This window comes from Labeo rohita, chromosome 22 (genome assembly GCF_022985175.1).
Source record: "Labeo rohita strain BAU-BD-2019 chromosome 22, IGBB_LRoh.1.0, whole genome shotgun sequence".
NCBI classification, from domain to species: domain Eukaryota; kingdom Metazoa; phylum Chordata; class Actinopteri; order Cypriniformes; family Cyprinidae; genus Labeo; species Labeo rohita.
This window is the reverse complement of record NC_066890.1, coordinates 9032776-9048950: the sequence shown is the minus strand read 5'-3', so window position 1 is coordinate 9048950 and position 16175 is coordinate 9032776. Positions and strand designations below refer to the sequence as shown.

Sequence of the window (16175 nt, the reverse complement as noted above, 5' to 3'; positions counted from 1 at the left end):
ATTGTTAGCTATTGCTACAAATATACCTGTGCTACTTAAGTCTGGTTTTGTGCTCCGGGGTCACATATGACACACGCTGTCTACAGACAGACAGCTCTCGTCGGATCTTTGAGCAATGCCAAGTGTGCAGTCCTCAAAATCAGTTCATACACAATAAAACACCTTACAGATACAGACTTAGTTTACAGTGCTTTCATTAGCCGGCTGTACATGCTTTGATATTCAAAGAAACATTACAGCCTAGGCTATAGTCTAACACAGTCAAAGTGCCTTTTTGGTTCAATCTAAGGACAGCAAACGGCCCCTGGACCACAATTTCTCCCGAGAACCCTCCCCCCACCACCGGACTGCAATTTGTCCCTTAGCTGCTCATTTACTACAGCCAGCTTATACTGACAGTGAATGATTTCTGGTTGACTAATCAGTCAGTCAGTCATTTACAAGACAAATCTCCTTAACCCCTAGTAAAAAAAAATGTTAATACATGTTAATGATCCCAAATCTGGACTTCTACTTCGAAAGCCATGTTTCATACAGGCAAGATTTTAATGAAGAGAAACCGAGAGAGAGATGTGTGCCGCTCTCAGTTCATGTGGTAATAAATTATAGAAACAGTACATAATGAATTAAGCACATTTGTTCATTGCTTTTTCTACATGGTGTAATGTAACCTGTAATTTCAATTCTGCATTTTTATGATTCATGTGATTTTAAATATAAATGTTATTTTGAATGATCAATAAATAAAATTAAAAAAGTAATAATAATAATAACTTAATCTCGGGGCAATATTTGACATGCAGTTTTTGTACTGTAACTTAGACTTGGTTAAAACACAACCACTACAGCAATAACACCATCGTTACACACTGTATATATAATAATGATGATCTTACCTTTAAAAAATAGTTCCTTAGGCCATCCAAGATGTAGATGAGTGTTTTTTCATATGATCAGATTTGGAGAAATGTAGCCTTATGAAATGTAACACTTGCTCACTAATGGATCCTCTGCAGCGAATGGGTGCTGTCAGAATGAGATTCCAAACAGCTGATAAAAACATTGCAATAATCCACAAGTAATCCACACCACTCCAGTCCATCAATTAACATCTTGTGAATCGAAAAGCTGCATGTTTGACATCAAGACGTTTTTAACTTAAAACCATTGCTTCTGACCTAAATCCATATACCGTTGCTTGGACTGATGTTATTATCAGCTTTTTGGACTCTTATTCTTCAGAGGATCCATCGGTAAGCAAGTTATGGAATGCTAAATTTCTCCACATCAGTGGAGAAACAAACTCCTCTACATCTTGGATGGCTATTGCCATTTTTGGGTGAACTCTTAAACTGGCAGGTATGGTTTGTGAGTGTGAATTTCTTTGAAACCTCTGTTGGTTTCGAAGCTCTGAATTACATTACCACCTTAAAGCCTTATTGAAAGCATCCAGATTTCATCATATCAATGTATTTTAGTTGCGGAAATGACACAAAAATCTATTGTCTTAATTTATTGTCAAAGAAGTATACTTTGTTTCATCAAAATGTGTTTTGTGTGTGTGTCTCGCAGGTCTACTAGTATGGTGTCAAGCTGTGGAAATGTTAACAGAACTAACAAATTTGGGCCAAAATGCGTCCATAAACTGTGATCTTGAAGAAAAAGAGATTTATTGGATGCTACTGAAGCTACCAAATCCTCCAGTTATGATACAGTGGTTATTTTCACCAACTCCTTTTTACTAAGATGCACATTTCAGCTCCAAATACTCAGTGCAACCTAAACATCATCTATTCATAAGAAATGTCACTATTGACAAATTCTGTGTTTATTACTGCATGAGCACAGAGGCACCTCCAAAATTCAGCAGCGGCACCAGACTTCACATCACTGGTGAATGAGCATTCATTAATCAGGCCATATGGATGTTTAATGCTTTGGTTATTTGAATGTAAGGCTGTTTTGTACAGAACCAACTAAATTACCTGAGTGTCAGAATCACACTGTGGTGAAGTATATTGAGGAGAATCATACAGTGGTGAATCATACTGACCAGATTCAGAAACCATGGATGATTATTATCATCGTATCTGGTCTAATGCATGGTGTTCTGGTCTTTGTGGTGATTGGTGAGTTCTGTTTATTAATATAATGAAATTTAATCTGTTTGTAAAATGTGACAATAATTCTCTTCTCTTGCCAGGATATGTTGCTTTTCTCCTGCAGCCAAAATGATAAACAAGAAAGCTTGTTCCTGACATTATATCAGTGGGTTGCTTATACTTCTGTTATAAAATAACTAAGAAATAGACATCAGAAATGAACTTCTCTCTTTTTTAAAATAAACAATGGAATCATCCACCTACTAGATGATGTCTAGCCAAACGCTTCTTTGCCGATCAAATATAGGCAGTGTGGTTGGCCTTGGTTGGTAGTTTTTCACACAGTGAACTGCAAAGCCAAGTGGTTTAACCTTTAACAGTATGAAACTTGTTTAGTTTCGCAGATATATAGATAGTGTTCATAGATGTAGAAATGTAAACAACCATGTAGAAATAACAACAATCATTCTGTCAAACTTCTAAAACCCTGCTGACTGCACAACCATTCTTTTTTCCATTTGCAAATATCCAATATTCAACATTGCAAATATCCAAAAAAAACTTCAACTCATGAACTTTCACAATTTTTTAGATATTGAACATATATAGAAAGAAAAACGACATGAAAAACGAGGCTCATTGTCTTCACTGAATATACCTGAAAATATTGAAGTATAGATTTTAAACAAAGTATCCCTGTAATTTTAAAGCATTTAACTTTATTTAAACTGAAAAATAATGCCATTTTATTGGTTGATGATTAGCTGTGCAGTCTAAAGTTCAAATGTGATGAGGCAGATGTATTTTCCCGTATTGTTGAGTTTGATAGAGAAGTTTCCTCTCAGAAACTCCACGGGGAAAGTTTCAGTACTGTTCTCAGACTCTGGATCTCGTTTCTCCATTAAATGACTGTTGGGAATTCAATGTTCAAGTTCCTGTAAATATACTGTGCAACTGCATGTAAGTGCCAAATAAAATAAATAAATAAATAAATAAAATGAATGTTTTAAATCATTTGCTTCAGTGCACTAAATATCTGTTTGCATGTTTAAACATTTACTTTGCAATTAATTGTCTGATAATCTAGTAACATTTTTGCATGAACAAGGAGTCTCACAACATTTGTGACCAAATGTCAAAATTCTACTAAGTTCAGTACAAAAGTAGCCCAAGTCCATTGTCTGAAACAACTCACATTGTGTTCTCAAGAGTGAGACAAACACATTCATAAAGATGCTGTTAATGGCAGTGAATGAGAAAATTTGCTAAATGTTATGTCTGAATATTGAATATAACCCTTCAATAGTTTTGTGCATAAATCTTTGTATATTTTGTTATTTGATGCATAATAAAACTACAAGAGAAATTTTCTGAAGACTTATATTTCCTCAAAACAAGTTTAACAATGTTTTTGCCAAAGTTATTTTACTTTTTATTGTTATTATTGTTCATAAAAATACTGTTATCGTATAAAAATAGTGTTTAGGTAGAAAAGGTTAGGGAGGCTGTGTACAGGAATTTAATTTGTTCAGTTTGATTTCATAAAAACCAGAAGAGGATTTGCATTTGAAACCTTCTACTCATTTTGTGCAATGTGGTGGAAATTATCTAATGTGCTGTGCATTAACATATGAAGAGTTCAGATGCAAAACCAGCTAAAAGCCATCTCGGTCAAAAATGAGATAATGATAGTGATTGAATGCTCCTGACACATATTATATGTCCATCGAACTCTTCATATATAATAACTTCAATGAAGGTTTGAGGATGTTTTTATTCTAAAAGCTATTTATTATAGCAGGTATTAATAGTAGTGTTTTCTTATTAGTATCATTATTAGTTTTTTCCCCTTTTTTTATTAGAAACACTGACAAACAATATCTTAAGCACCACCACCATTCCTAAGTTTAGTCAACATGACAAATATGCATTTACTAATTTAATGCTAAATTATCATAATATATATCACTGATTGAAGCTAAGTGTAGATATTTCAGATATTTTAAAGAACTGGGCCATTAAGCTTGATATATTTATCTATCTATCTATCAGATATTTAATATTAGTCTGATGAATAGGCCTAAACTAAAAAAAAAAAAAAAAAAAAAAAAAAATATATATGATGATTATATGCCAAGGGTTATATGATATATTTACAATAATTAAAATATTTGATACATATCCCACAGTATGAAAATATTGTAGTATGTACAATGTTTTATAACAATAATTTATTTGATTTAGTGTCTATTTATTAATTTAATATGTATGTATGTATATCAGATATTTAATATTAGTCTGATGAATAGGCCTAAACTAAAAAAAAAAAAAAAAAATAGCCCTATAGCCAATGATGATTCAAGTGCCAAGGGTTCAATAGAGTTGATCATATTTACAATAATTAAAATATTTGATCGGTGTCTCTCACATTCTCCCACAGCGACATGAAAATATTGTAGATTAGTGTACAATGTTTTATAATAATAATTTATTTTTCTATAAGATTCTTGGCTTCTGTCTTTTTCAGTTCATGTAAATATACAGTGCATGTGAGTACTCTGAAAAAAAGAAAAGCTTTTAAAAAGGTTATCAATATTTAGTTAATCTCTCTGTTTTATGTGACTCACGTGCTCCTGTCTTTGATTCTCCTGTCTTTGTTTCCTTTTCATCTTGATTCTGCTGTCACATCAGTGGCTGTCAATATACACTTTGTTGCCAAAGTTGAGTATATTGACTTACATGAGCATCAGAGGGAAGCTTGCTTCCGTAATTCCTCTGGGAAATGATTGTATTCTGGATCTTCAAGAGATTATTGTGATTTCAGTGCAGATTTCAGTGCAGGTTACATTGTTACACCAATAGGTGGTGGCAAGGGACTGTCTTTATGAGTAAGTAAGTCGGTCAGTTGCATGAAACGGCTTGTGATAGTCTTTTCTTCCTTATTGTGATGTATAGAGAAACAGGTTCTTGAACAAGAAAATAAAAAGTAGGGCTTGATTTTATTTATCTTCAGTTGACTGGATCGTTGTAGCTTGCTAGTGCTGTGATATTATGCGAGTAAACATATCATCAGAGAAGAGACACACGGACATGGTCTCACACAGATACAACTGTTTCAGACGGCTCAGTCCAATCAAGAACCTGATCAAAAGAATAATTTATTTATGAACCGGATGGTTATTTTGCATTAGCCTACCCTGAATTGCAAGGTTGTAAAATAAATATATGAATAAAAATATAAAATATGAATGAATGAATAATAAGAAAGACCCAATAAATCATAAAAAAAGAATACATAAATTAGTCCTTCTAAGTAGGCCTATATTTCCTTATGTATAGGGCCCAATTGTATTTTGTCCACATTTATTTATTTACACATCTATTTACGCATTTATTTATGTATGTCAGTATTTAAATAATTCCACTTTTTTATACAGTTGTGTATTTATTTGTGCATTTATTTGTTCATTTCTTTGTCCATATGGTAATGAGCGTGAAACAAAAGCTAAAACTAAAAACTAGTCAGAAATTATATGTTTATAACTAAATTTGAATGATAATATTTCATATATTATTTCATTTAATGATAATACATGAGTGTGTTCCAATTGACATGATCCCTACACAGTATTTATTGCTCCCTACTCCCTGAAAAAGTCCGTTAAGACGGTGATGTCTGGAGTTGGAACATGCTGGCCTATGCAACTCAGAAAGACAAGTAGGGTTTGCTGCTGCCCTCGGGAGATTACAAGTGGTAGTTCATCTTTATGTCATTTTATGTCCCCATGGTCCAGTAGAGAGATTCCTGCTCTCACCGCTGGGTGGCAGCTGTTGCTTTTAGTGATTCTGTCTGTTTGTCAAATTATTGGTTCTTCACCTCAACATCATAGGCGTGTTCGATTTTAGGTGTGTTTGACTTAACGCAGAGCTGCGCAGCTCGATCATATTCTGACTTAAAGCAGTGCATGCCGGTTAGAAATTTTGTCCGACTTGAGGCAGCGCTGATGCCTTGTGACTGTAATATTTAAATACTAATAAATTGTGGTTATTTATGCTTTTATCAGTTTTATGAATAAATGTGACTCAATATAACATTGCGACTACAGTAAAAACACTTTTACTGTTCTAAAAACACAGATTTGTCAGCATTATCGGACTTGCAGATGTTAGAATAAACCCAAAACACACGTGATCGTTGTCATGCGGTGAATCTGGCCAATTGTGAAACAGTCATGTGGTCATCAGAGCTCCTGCAGCCGCTCTGAACAAACTGCGCTGGCTGAGTCAGTCGCTGCTCTCGAATCGCTATCGCGGTACTTTGATCCCACACATGACAGTCACGAGGCGTCGGCATCGTTTTAAGTCAGACAAAATTTCTAACCGGCATGCACTGCTTCAAGTCAGAATTTGATCGAGGTGCGCAGCGCTGCGTTAAGTCGAACACACCTATAGCTTTCCATGTTGTCGGACTCGGAGGTGTGTAGTGCCAAAACAAACCTGACGGCGATCACGTGGTACATCTGTAACTGGTTTACAGAGTTGGGGTACTCGGACTCGAGTCCGGTCTCGAGTACAATTTCTAGGCGACTCGGACTTATCAGGGACTCAAATGCATTTTTACTCGGACTTGAATCGGACTCGAGCCTTTCGGACTCTGAAAATATACAAAGTCCATCCAAGTCCAGAGACAGTTGACGGAAATGTCACTGACTTGATGCATTATCACGAAAGCGTTATTTAGTATTTGCATGTGTTTTTAAGTCTTGTCCATTAGGCCATTGATCGCAGAATGTATCAAAAGAAGGGGGGGCCCGGGAAGGTGTGTGTGGGGGGGGGGTGGGGGTGAGGTGTCTATATTTTAGTCTACATTTTAATATTAAAAGCAATATTAATAGTATAGTTATTAGTTAAAAATGTTTTATTTAACTTTTTAAATGGGTCAATTTATACAATATCTAAAATGTAATAAATAAGTCCGGGCTTCAGGACAATTTTCAGGTCATAGTTCAGACGCGGACGGGCTTCGGGCCTGTTCTAGGCTTATCCTTATTCTTATATTTTATACATACACCAATTATGGTGATGAAAACAAATTTCTGCGCTGGTAGAAACAACACAAGACTTCACTTTCACTTTCACTTTCGAGAACGACTCCGAAAGCCTTTAGTGTCACTGTCAGCAGCAGAAAATCAGCGCAGCTGGAAGAGATCCACATTCAAGCGCACGCAATGGGCTGAAACTTCCCACACAGCTCCGGCAAACGTAATTACAATGAATGTGTCGGGGGAAATAGAAAGGAGATATTTTAATTATTTATCAACAAACCAGTTTTGTCTGAGTCACTGTCCCAAGGGTTAAGTTCCTGACTCCAGCATCCTGACTCACCATCTCCTCTTTGGATGTGCTTTTAATGAATAATCCATATGGGTCTATAGCCTATGTATGTCATATTGTGCCAGACCTCAAAAGTTACCCGGGCCCAGGCCCGGGCGGCCCCCCCGCTTCCGCGATCCATGCATTAGGCTACTTCAGGGGTGCTCAACCCTGGTCCTGGAGATTGACTTTCCTGCAGAGTTCAGCTTTAACCCTGACCAAACACACCTGAACCAGCTAATTAGGATCTCAAGGAGCACTTGATAATTACAGACAGGTGTGTTTGATAAGGGTTGGAACTAAACTCTGCAGGAAAGTCGATCTCCAGGAACAGGGTTGGGCACCCCTGGGCTAGAATAATGATCAAACTGAAGGGACATTTAAGGCACTAAACACTTTATAAAGACCTTTTTGAATAGCATTCTTGGGTTTTATTCAGTGCATGTAAACTAGTACTCTGTATGTGAGTATTCTCACACTAGCACTGTTTGTAAAAAAAAAAAAAAAAAAAAAAAAAAAAAAAAGTTCTGTACTGTCAAGTATGTGCAGAATACAGATCTTCTTGTGACGTCCACATTCTGAACTAAAAGAGTGAAACAAAGGGATCAAACATACAACCTACTCATGAATTTGCCATTCAATTTTTTATTAAGGTAGGTTTGTAATATCAGGATGCTTGGTTGTTTCCTTATGGTCACTGTAACCAAATTAATCTCTTTGGCACACAGTTTCTTTATATCTATACCTTTTAATTCCAAATACATTTAGTGTAAATGCACAAATGCAATAGATTAATCACAAAAAAATATTGTTTTTTATAATTATAGTCCATTACTCCTTTAATATGTCTACATTAACCCTTTCACACGTGAGTTTAAAATATTCTAGCTGAGCCACCAGAGTGATGCTGCATCCGAAATCGCAGACTGCTTAAGTAGGTACTACATTTAAATATGAACGTACTACCCGACCGTTAAAAAGTACGTTCTATATAGTATGAATGTGGGTAGTATGAATGGAATTCGGACGTACTACATCCGCCATATTGATGTTGTCATGTGTCATGCGTCGTCACAACAGCGCGAAAATTTAAAGAGACTGCTCCACTGCACGAACACCGGCACCGGCAATGTTCGGCGTTTTAACGTTGATTGGACAGACAGCTCAGAGAAGGCGTTGGTCAGCTGCTCGCAGATCACGCCTTCGTAGACAGCTTCTAGATTATTTATCAAATAACGTTTCGATTTTCAATAAGTCATCCGTTTATTTAGATTGTGTTAAACAAGTGTAATTTAATCACAATAAACAACGTTTTTTCCTGAGGTACTTACACTTGAAATGAGCCGCGTCTCCACCTTCCGCCATTTTTCGAATATAACGCATCCTCTCCCGGAGCCTCATGGGATAGGAAAGTGTCCATGGTATGCGTACTACAGAATTCGGGCGGAAGCAGTAGGTCATCCGGGTACTTCTTGCCTACTGAATTTCGAATACTATGAATTCGGACATACTACTCGCCTCGCATACTGTTTTTCGCGTACTATATAGTAGGGAAGTATGCGATTTCGGACGCAGCATGAGTTTTTTTTAGGCGACCGTTATTTAGAACTTATAGCCTTATTGTTTCCATGGCGACGCGTCGTGTTTGTCACGTCACACAACGCAGCCACAATAGCGCTGTATGACACATGTATCACTTTTATATAGTTTTTCCCTTTTTATTATTAATATTCACAAACATACTTACTGTATTTTGAAATATCTGATATTCCGATTCTGAAATATGTGCAAGTAAATGTATTTGGAGGTTTAAACACTTTTATAGTGAGCGTGTTAGTTGATCTATGCCGAGTGATGGGCGCCGCCATGTTAGTTCGCGCTGAATCCGAGCTGTGGGATTTACAAAACGCAAATTCATCCTCTCTTCCCGAAAAACATTAAAGTAAGTCTCTGGTGAGCTTGGAGAAGAGCAGAGTAAACTTTATAGTTACCTACACAATGTATATATGATATCAATAAAACGTCGTCAGATAACATTTGTAAGGATCATTATTGCCGCTTCCATAGACATCGGCGTGTATTTTGTAAACTATAAATGCATCGTTTTACTAGGAGGTATGTGTATGCAAATGTCTGGTACCTAAAATAAGCAGCATATGGTTAAAAACACGTAATAGTTGCGATAATATGACAAGCGCTCAGCGCGTCCGATCTGGCTCAGCACCAGCCGAAGCGCCAAAGCAGATTTGAATTCAGTAGTTGATCACGTGACCCGCTGAACGTTCGAATCACACCGGTGTGATCGTATGCTCCAGGGACCAGCCAAGAATGATCACACCGGTGTGATCGTACGCGTGAAAGGGTTAATAATATAATCAAATTTGATTGCAAATAGAAGATGTGTAGACTGTGTGTATCATCAGTACCTGATCTACACAATTTCTAAATGTATTGCTAGGGCTTGCCATTTTACGAAAGAAAATATTCTTACCACGTAAAAAATAAAAAAAATAAATAAAAAATAAAAAAAAATTCACAGCCCCCAGTCAGGAAACCAATTCAGATTACCTTGGTTTGTTTTACTAAAACTGAATCTTCTAAGGTTTATGATCAAAACCAGACTGACCTCACAATCACAACAGGTTTTAAAAAGTGCCCATACAAAAGCAGAATTCAATACTCTACACACAGTACAAATGGCTTTGCTTTATATGAATAGTATTTCAAACTGAAGACAAATATTATTTGTGTCCAATATAACAATAAGAAACAATAGGTGCATTAGACAAAACAAATTATGTCTGTCAAAGAGAGCAAAACAAAATGAAAATTAGTGGGGAAAAGGCTGCACTTTTTTGAAGTTCTTACTCATTTGGTTTCTATACACAAATGCAAATGCAAGTTTTGCATTCTTATCTCTTAGTGACAGTAAACTAAAGTCAAGAAATGGGAATGACAGCAGAAATCTGTCTACAAAAACAACTTGATAGTTCAAATAGATCAGACAACTACTTTATTTTTCTTTTTATGTAAGAGCATGTCCTGTTACAATGATGATGATGATGATGATGATGAAATGTCCAGAGAGTGGCGCTAAAACACACGTTCAATACGTGACCTTGGCACGTTTTTATTACGTTGGTACAGGCACGTATTGCTGTATTTTTATTATGCTGCTTGCCCTACGTATACCAGCTGTTCAGAATTCAAATATCCAGGGCGTTTCGCTAAGGGTTAATGCTCTGTCTTATTGGAGATATCCCCTACACCAAACCCAACCCTAACCTAACCGATAGTGTTAACAAATGCAAAACTGATTAAAAAACGTATTTGATTTGAGCTGTTTTGTCGAACCGAAGCTCTTCATCACCCAAGTGCAACGCCGTATCACGTGAGCTAGCGAGCAAACTGACTCATGTATGAAAACGCATGTATATGAAGCTGTATATGTGACGACAACGTTCCAAAGTATCAATTTTCATATCGCGCAGGATGTTAAAATTGTTTTAAAACCATAATATAATATTCAGCAGTAGTAATCGTCTGAAAATTAGGCTTTCAAAACTCGCTTGTAAATCATACTATGTGTGAAAAGGAATCAAAGTTACTGCCTCTAGCGTTCATTTTAACCGGAAACTGCAGTGATTCGTACATATTGGTACGTTTTTTCAGGTTTGTAGAAATGTATACAGAGGCACGTATGTCCAATGAGCCTAAGTTGTTTTTATTTCATCTTTTCTATTTCTCTAGGAAGTAAGTGTTGTTCTTCTGTTCTATCAGCTGTATGAGATTATTGCATGGCATAATCTGAAAGGCAAACTTCACACAGATCATAAATGTGGACGTCACTGGAATATTTGCATTCCTATCCTGTACAGTGATAATAAACTGAAGTCACGACACAACAGAGCATTGAAGACTCAGTGATAGCAGGAATATAAGACATCATCATTCAGAGAAATGTTTTTCTTGAGGATCCAGATTCAGAACACAACATTTTCCCAGAGGAATCAATTACAAGAAGCTTCTCTCTCATCTTTATGTGAGGTAATAATTCAATTTTACTCATTCAGTTAATTTTCTTCTTATCTGTAAGGTTAAATATATATATATATATATATATATATATATATATATTGATATATTGATATAATATATCTGCCATTGTCTTTATTGTGATTGTGGTTGACCAAGGAAACTATTAGATCCTTTTTCAGCCATGTTTTATAATTTACATTCATACTTTTTTTTTTTTTTGACAATTAGATGTAACAAATTACACAGCTCTCTTTTAAAATTGAGCCTACAACAGTACAGCAGTGTTTTAATACATGTATTTAGGTCATTGTTACATACAATTAATTAGATTATTAGTATATAGTAGTTGATGACTCTTAAAAGTGTGTCTGAATTCTTTACATCTAAATTGTCACAAGCTGAATGAATTTGTCTTTATTGATCAGTTCCCATATCTCTGAAAGTCATGAATGTTGTGTCGTTGTTCTGATGAAGACAGAGATCATTGTAGACACAGTGATTGACAGCAGAAACATGTACGATGTTTAAAATGTTGAAGATTCAGTAGAAGGTCAAGAGTAAGAGATCAAACATTTCTTCTAGAGCAAATGATAGTCAACTGCACAAATATGCTTAAAAAAATCTAAACAATATCAGGTGCGCATGTCTGATCGTTTCACGTCACATGATGTCATTTACGTCTGATGTCATTGAGAAGCACATGCTGACAAGGAATAGCTTACGCTACAGTTTGAAGCTTGTTATCTATACTTTTAAAATATTTGTAAAAAGTATCAATTAATACAACATAATTGAATAATCATAGGAAATCATGATCAACAGGTGCAGTATGTTCTAAGTCAAACTTCTGTCTCATTCATTTCTAGTCTTCGGTCTCTCGTTACAGTGTCTGTCTTTGGCCTTGTTTCTTCTGGCCCTCAATTACTTCATTTACAGGAAAAACTTTTAGGCATCATTAAGTAGTACATGAATTAGTTCATAGATCATGATCATTGAACATGAATTGGTTAATAAATGATTAACAGGTTTATCTGCAGAGAAATATCTTTACATTTTGTTTTAATTTGTGCATTAGCGATTAGCATTAGCATCATGTATACTATCATGAACCTTTTGAAAACAGTTTGTGCATTTAATTTTGATTAATCATTAGTATTTTGATTTATCTAGTCTTACAGTGTATTCAAGGTAGACATTTCACCATTTATTCTGAAACGGTAACATATTTAGAGATGAGTTCAGGTACAGGATGATGATGATGATGATGATGCATCCAATTATTAAGAGAAATAAATGGAAATATGTTTGGTAAATTGACAATTTAGATGAACAACGACTAACAAATCCAATGACTGAATAACAGAGATACATTTAAGTTATACTATATAAATGTAAGTATTATATACAGGCCTATAAATTATTAACAAACCATTAATTCAGATTTAACTAATAATATAATGAATTTTTACAATTCTAGTAATTATTTATCAAATGCGACCCTGAACCACAAAACCAGTCTTAAGTCGCTGGGGTATAATTGTAGATTATACATTGTATGGGTCAAAATGATTCATTTTTCTTCTATGGCAAAAATCATTAGGACATTAAGTAAAGATCATGTTCCATGAAGATATTTTGTAAAATTCCTACTGTAAATATATGAAAACTTAATTTATGATTAGTAATATGCATTGCTAAGAACTTGCTGAACAACTTTAAAGGTGATTTTCTCAGTATTTTGATTTTTTGCACCTTCAGATTCCAGATTTTCAAATAGTTGTATCTCAGCCGAATATTGTCCTATCCTAACAAACCATACATCAATGTTTAGTTATTCCACTTTCAGGTTCTGTATACCTTTATGACTGGTTTTGTGGTCCAGGGTCACAAATGATAAAGACATTCTTCCCCAGTTCTGAGAAGTGTCTTGCCCGAAAGATTTCTTTTTAACAATTAACAAACTATATTTTCTACCGATCTGCACTACTGAATTACTGTGATGCTATACTGAGTGATAAACTTACAGGTACATTTTTTTCTGTTTCTGCAGTTGCTTCTTTCTCTGTGTATTTGCAGGGGTGATAAATAAAGGTAAGCACAAGACAACCTAAATTTAAAGGATCATTCAATACCACAGTGTGTTGTGTGTTCACAGTAAAAGTTTGTGTCATTTCAGTGTCTCTGCAGAACACAGTAGTGGGTTTCATTGGCAGTTCTGTTGTCCTGCCGTGTTCATCAGCTAAACATGATTTTAAGCTTGAAGACATTAATGTGCACTGGAGACAGAATGGCAGAATACATGTTTATGACATTATTAAAGGCAAAGATTCAGTGGCAGACCAGGACCCACAATACAAGAACAGAATCAAAACTTTCCCTGAGGAGTATGAGAGAAGAAACTTCTCCATCAAACTCAATAATCTCACCCATGCTGATGCAGGAGAGTTCAGCTGCTTCATCACACACTCATCTCATTTTAAACAGGAGACTGAGACTGTACGGCTGTTCATTAATGGTGTGTAAAAATAGCTTATTTAGGTTTTAAATAAAATATATCCTGACAAATATATCCATATGTTTTCTTTATCACAATGTAGTAATGTTGTTGTTGTTGTTTTCTTGCAGAAACTTGTTTTGGAAAGCAATCCACTGATGAAGAAAACAAAGTACCAGAAACACACTCAGAGTGGAAAATAATATTAATCTGTGTTTGCTTTTCTTTAATTTTAATTGCACGTCATGCATAATTGCATTTTTTATTGTAGTGGCTGAAAGAAAACAATGTGCACTGCTTGTTATCGTATTAAAATGAAAAATTCTGAAACAGCAACATGCTGTCAATCCATCAATATGTTGCTGCCTAAACATTTCTGTACCACAAGTGTGTTTGCCAGAATAAATGTATTTAGTATTTATTATGCATTTCTTGATTGTACAAATCTCATTCATTAATTCCTGATTACACATCAGCTAATTTAAATACTTCTGTTTGCATAGTGTGCTCAAAAGTTAAACATGGTGTTCATGGTTGAGATTGTTAGACGGCTCTGCTGACTGTTGCCAGAAGAGTCAAATGATTTTATCTGCTGTACTACAAATGCAAAAAGGAAGAGTTTTTTTTTTAAACAAATAAATAAATAAAAATCCCACTGAATGATAAAGTCATTTGTCTAGATATTGTTATTTCTAAGAATATGAAGAGTAGATGTTTTGACAACTTTACTCTTGTTAGTAAATTGTATATGTATAATGTATAATTATAAAGTAGCACTTTAGAATAAAGTTCATTAGGTAACATTAGTTAATATGAACCAATTGTTAACAATACTACAGCATTTATTAAAGGAGAAGTCTGCTTCCAAAACAAAGATTCACATTTAATGAACTCACCCCCCTTGTCATCCAAGATGTTTGTGTCTTTCTTTCTTCAGTCGTAAAGAAATCATGTTTTTTTGAGGAAAACATTTCAGCATTTTTCTCCATATAATGGACTGAATTGTTGCCCCGATTTTGAACTTCCAAAATGCAGTTTAAAAGCAGCTTCAAATGATCCCGCAGCCCTTCAGTGTCCAACTCCAACCCTAATTAAAGCTCACCTGCCTGTAGCTTTCTAGTAAACCTTCAGACCTTGATTAGCTTGTTCAGGTGTGTTTGATTAGGGTTGAAACTCAGCAGGGCTGCGGCTCTCCAGGACCGACGTTCGCCACCCCTGGACTATTGTGATGCTCTTTTGGTAGGTTTTCCAATCAGTTCTATCAAACCTCTGCAACTAATCCAGAATGCGTCAGCAAAAGTAGTCTTTAAAAACCTGAAAAGAGCACGTCACACCTCTGTTCATCAATTCACACAGGCTACCAATAGCCACTTGTGTAAAACTCAAGACATTGATGTTTGCCTTCAAAACCACCACTGGCTAAATTCACTACTTTAGACGTATGCTCCCCCCAGAAGTCTGCGTTCTGTAAATGAACGGCGCACAAAATTGAATAGGCACAAAATCTCTCACAGATTTTTACCTTAACTGTTTAACTCGATTCAAGCAGCTGTACACTATAGCATCTCTATTCTATAGTTTTTTTCTTTTTATTTATTAAAAAAAGTATTTTTTTTTTTAATTAAAAAACTCCCTTAACACTAGTGTTCTCTATTATTTCTATTCATTCTATCTACTTTTAATTATTATAAAAGAGAATAACATAACCCTCTAACACTAGCTATAGCTATTTATTTCATATCTACTTTTTTAAAGTGCCCCTATTATGCCTTTTCAAATATGATCTTTCATGCAGTGTGTCATGTAGCTGTATGTGAACATAAACTATCTGCAAAGTTGTGAAGCTGACAGTGCACGATAAATAAAGTTATTGTCTATCAAAAAAAAGAGTCGGCTCATATTTGCCTAAACGAGTCGTCAGGAATTCAAATCTTTTTCTGTTACGGCCACACGTCACAAAGTTATTGCATAATGTCCGCCCACGTTCTACGTTGCACACAACTTGCCCGCCCACAAACAGTAAAATTTCCATGTGTTTTACGTCATATGGAATTTTACACGTACATTATATGATGTTTTATTAACAAGGTTCAGGAGGAGCGCGTCAGATACCTAGCCCAATTAACACAACAGGAGTCCACTCAAGTCAATCAACGCTATGCATTCAA

At 35.3% G+C, this 16175-nt stretch overlaps 1 long non-coding RNA gene across 1 annotated transcript; it reads left to right on the top strand.

The window, feature by feature from the left end:
• The first annotated feature begins 13563 nt into the window (after nucleotides 1–13563).
• Nucleotides 13564–14273, top strand: LOC127154010 (uncharacterized). The gene is made up of 3 exons (XR_007825393.1): nucleotides 13564–13604; nucleotides 13690–14028; nucleotides 14139–14273. It is a non-coding gene; the product is annotated as an uncharacterized LOC127154010 (long non-coding RNA).
• Nucleotides 14274–16175: the final 1902 nt, after the last annotated feature.